At 54.0% G+C, this 3,859-nt stretch overlaps 1 pseudogene; it reads left to right on the top strand.

The window, feature by feature from the left end:
- Positions 1-708: 708 nt before the first annotated feature.
- On the top strand, positions 709-3,558 carry LOC119389104 (uncharacterized; annotated as a pseudogene).
- Positions 3,559-3,859: the final 301 nt, after the last annotated feature.

The following is a 3,859-nucleotide window of genomic DNA, read 5'->3' as shown; positions in this document are numbered from 1 at the left end:
CAACGGCCGCGTTGCTCCAAGGACACTCTGTACGCATATGCATAAGTGACGCTAGGTTTACTGTGAATGTGCCTTATTGTAGATAATTAGATCTGCAACGCAGCAGACGGGCAGATGCACAGTGGGAAGACGTGGAACCTGCTGCGGCATCTGCTCGACGAAACCAAGACCAAGTCACACCAAAGGGACAGACTCGCCAAGCTCATACATCGGGCGGTCTCAGTACACGGCGCCGATGAAGTCATCAGGCGCATCAACAACAAATACCTGCCAACTACACCCACCGAACAACACGCGCCGTACGGCGGCCAACCCACCGCGAACCTCAATCGTGATATCGACGTCGAGAAAATCCGCGCGGCCCTGCACGGCCTCACCGGCCGGTCGGCGGCCGGGCCGGACCTCGTCACGAACAAGGCGCTGAAGAACCTCGGCGACGAATCCATTGAGAACCTAGCAAAGTACTTTAACAAGTGCTGGAAAGCGGGCGAGATGCCGAAGCAGTGGAAGACAGCCATGACCATTCTGATTCCCAAGCCGGGGAAGCCACCGGACACAGACAACCTTCGGCCCATCTCGCTCACGTCCTGCGTGGGCAAGGTGCTGAAGCACGTCCGGCTCAACAGGTGGCAATATTACCTGGAACGAGAAGGGCTGTACCCGGCCACGGTAATCGGCTTCAGACAGCACCTGAGCACGCAGGACGCGATGCTGCAGCTCAAATACCAAATCATCGAAGGCGATGGCAGCGTCCGCGACAACAAGGCTATTCTGGGGCTCGACCTGCAGAGTGCCTTCGACAAGGTGAAACACTCGGCGATCCTGTCCCAAGTCTCAAATCTCAACACGGGTGAAAGATCTTACAACTACATTAAGGACTTCCTCACGGACACAACCGCCAAGCTGCGAGCAGGCCACCTACAGACGCAAGAGAAGAAGCTGGGGAGCACTGGCACACCGCAGGGGTCGGTCATCTCGCCGATGCTGTTCAACCTGGTAATAATCGGAGTGGCAGAGAAGCTCGCGGATGTCGAACACGTCAGGCACACCATCTACGCGGACGATATCACGCTGTGGGTGACCGGTGGCAGCGACGCCCACATTGAGTGCGCGCTGCAAACCGCCGTCGACGCGATAGAAGACGGGTTGGAGGGCACCGGACTGATATGTTCGCCGAGCAAATCGGAGTTCCTAATACTCCCACCTACCAACAACGTCAGAGGCAAGACCAAAAAACGTGAATACGAAAAAATCCGAATCATAACCAAATCCGGCAACGTTATCCCCGAGGTCGGTAAAATCAGGATCCTAGGCATGGTCATCGAGAAGCACGGAAGAAACGGCGACATCATCGCCCGTCTTACGGCGAAGGCGGCGAACGCGACGCGACTCCTCAAACGAGTCACGTCCCGGAAAGCAGGCAGGAGAGACATAGCCTAATCAGGCTCGTACAATCCTTTATCATCAGCCACGTCACTTACCTTGCAGCCTACCACAGATGGCTGCAACACGAACGCAACAAAATCAATGCCATCATCAGGAGAGCGTACAAAACGGCGTTGGGCATGTTTGAGTCCACGAGCACGACCCGCCTCTTACAACTCGGGATACACAACACGCCTGAAGAAATAGCCGAAGCACAACGGAGCGCTCAACTGGAGCGGCTGTCCACGACCAAAGCCGGGAGGAAAATACTGGATGACCTGGGAATAGGACACTCGAACGAAGCGGTGACGAAGCTCCCCGTCCCCAAAGAGGTCCGACGCCAGACCAGAACCGACCCCATACCCAAGAACATGAATGCCGACTACAACAAGGGAAGAAGAGCGGCGAGGGCCAAGGCTCTCATCGACCTGCACGCCAACGACGAGCACGCGCGGTATGTGGACGCGGCCGAATACCAACAGAACGCTATCGCAGCGGTCGCCATCGGGGCGTCGACCGGCGCAACAAGGACGGCAGCGAGCGTGAAAAGCATTGGAACGGAGCAAGCGGAGGAGGTGGCCATCGCCCTGGCCATCACCGACCCAGACTGCCACACTGTTCTAAGTGACTCGAGACAGGCGGTGCGAAACTTCGCCAACGGCCAAGTATGTAGAGAAACCGAAAGAGTATTGCGTGCGGCCAAACTGCAAGACACAAAAGTGAGAATTAAGCGGGTCCCGGCGCACGCGGGTGACGCGTCGGAACGCTATGCCAACCACAACGAGACGGCACGCGCAGCGGCGCGAGCGCTAACTAACCGCGCCCCGGCGACAGACCGTCCGACGTGGTTCGGAGCCAAGAGGGAGTTTTAGCTTGTAACGCATACTTCTTTACGTTACCGTGTTACCGGATACCGGATGGAATCTGCGCATGCGCGAACCTTTACGGAACGTAAACTACTCGCCGGATAGGCTTTACGTTTACGGCCCTATCTCGCAAATCCACCTTCGTTCGTGGCTACTCGCGATATTCGCTTTGCGGAGACTCTAGCCGCCGAGTCAAAATAAGCCGAAGTGCGAGCGCCACTTACGATCACCTTATTTCAACCGGGTTACCGAGCCTAGAGCGACCTAGAATACCGAATCCGCAAACGTAAGAGGCCTAAAGACGCCGACAGGCTGGATAGGTGGCGCCATCTAGCGGGGCCAAGGTGTACCAGGCGAGCACAAAATTGTTATTGTAGAAACATCGGGCATTCTACTCCCAATGTAAATGCCTTGTAGCGGCATTATTACGAATGAGTTGCCTTTTTTAATAATTTTTTCCCCTCGAGAACACTAAGCAAAAACAAACGTGTGCATGATTGTGGTTGCGCGAAACGTCACAAGATGTCGACACCATCGCCCGGTAACCTGGTATTGCTACACACCTTCGCTTATACCGGTATACTGCACACGCTAAAAACCTGTCGTATGATTTTGCCGCAGCGTAATTCAATATTATCTAAATTAAATGTAGTTTAAATGCTGTTACCATCACCACTTAGTGGTTTGCGCAAACGTAAAGGTTTACGTACGTGCGTAAATGTTCACGTTTGGGCAGCTAAAAAACTGTACTAAAACTCGAGTTCCGGTAAAACGGTAAACGTAATCCGGTAACGGTAACGTAAAGAAGTATACGTTACAAGCTAAAACTCCCTAGGACAGCATGACGGACTATAACGCCATCACGAAAGCATACCGCATGGCTCGCAGGACTTTCCCACTCCCGCACCCGCGGTTGAGTCGAGCGGAGGCGGTACTATTGAGACAGCTCCACACCGGATCGCTACCGAGTCCGGCACTGATGCATCGCATGTACCCCGAGCCATAACCGACCGACAAGTGCAAGGTCTGCCGGAGGGAGACGGCAGATCACACGCACATCTTGTGGGACTGCATCAAACACCCAGAGGAAGCGAGATCAAGAACGATCCCGTCGCGGCTCGAGGAAGCCGCGAATAGCTACGACCAGGATCAACAGCTCTGGGCCGTCCAGCAGGTCCTCGGGGCGCTCGTAAGGCAGGGACCCCGTGAGCCGGCAACGGCGAGCGGAGACCCGCGCCCAGTAACGGCAATCCCGAAAACGACGTAGGCCCTCGTCGGGGCGCGCGAACGCCCAACTGCAGGCACAAATAAAGTTTGTTCCAATCCAATCCAGTGACGCGCCTGAGCCGCTGAAGAAGCCTTCAGTAAGACTAATAAGGACAAAAATATTAAATGCGAAGCATTTCTTAGCGAACTTCTGCGACTTCGAGCGTATCTATCTATCTATCTATCTATCTATCTATCTATCTATCTATCTATCTATCTATCTATCTATCTATCTATCTATCTATCTATCTATCTATCTATCTATCTATCTATCTATCTATCTATCTATCTATCTATCTATC

Source organism: Rhipicephalus sanguineus, chromosome 4, assembly GCF_013339695.2.
Source record: "Rhipicephalus sanguineus isolate Rsan-2018 chromosome 4, BIME_Rsan_1.4, whole genome shotgun sequence".
Lineage (NCBI taxonomy): Eukaryota > Metazoa > Arthropoda > Arachnida > Ixodida > Ixodidae > Rhipicephalus > Rhipicephalus sanguineus.
The sequence above is the reverse complement of the archived record's forward strand: the minus strand, read 5'-3'. Positions and strand labels throughout refer to the sequence as shown.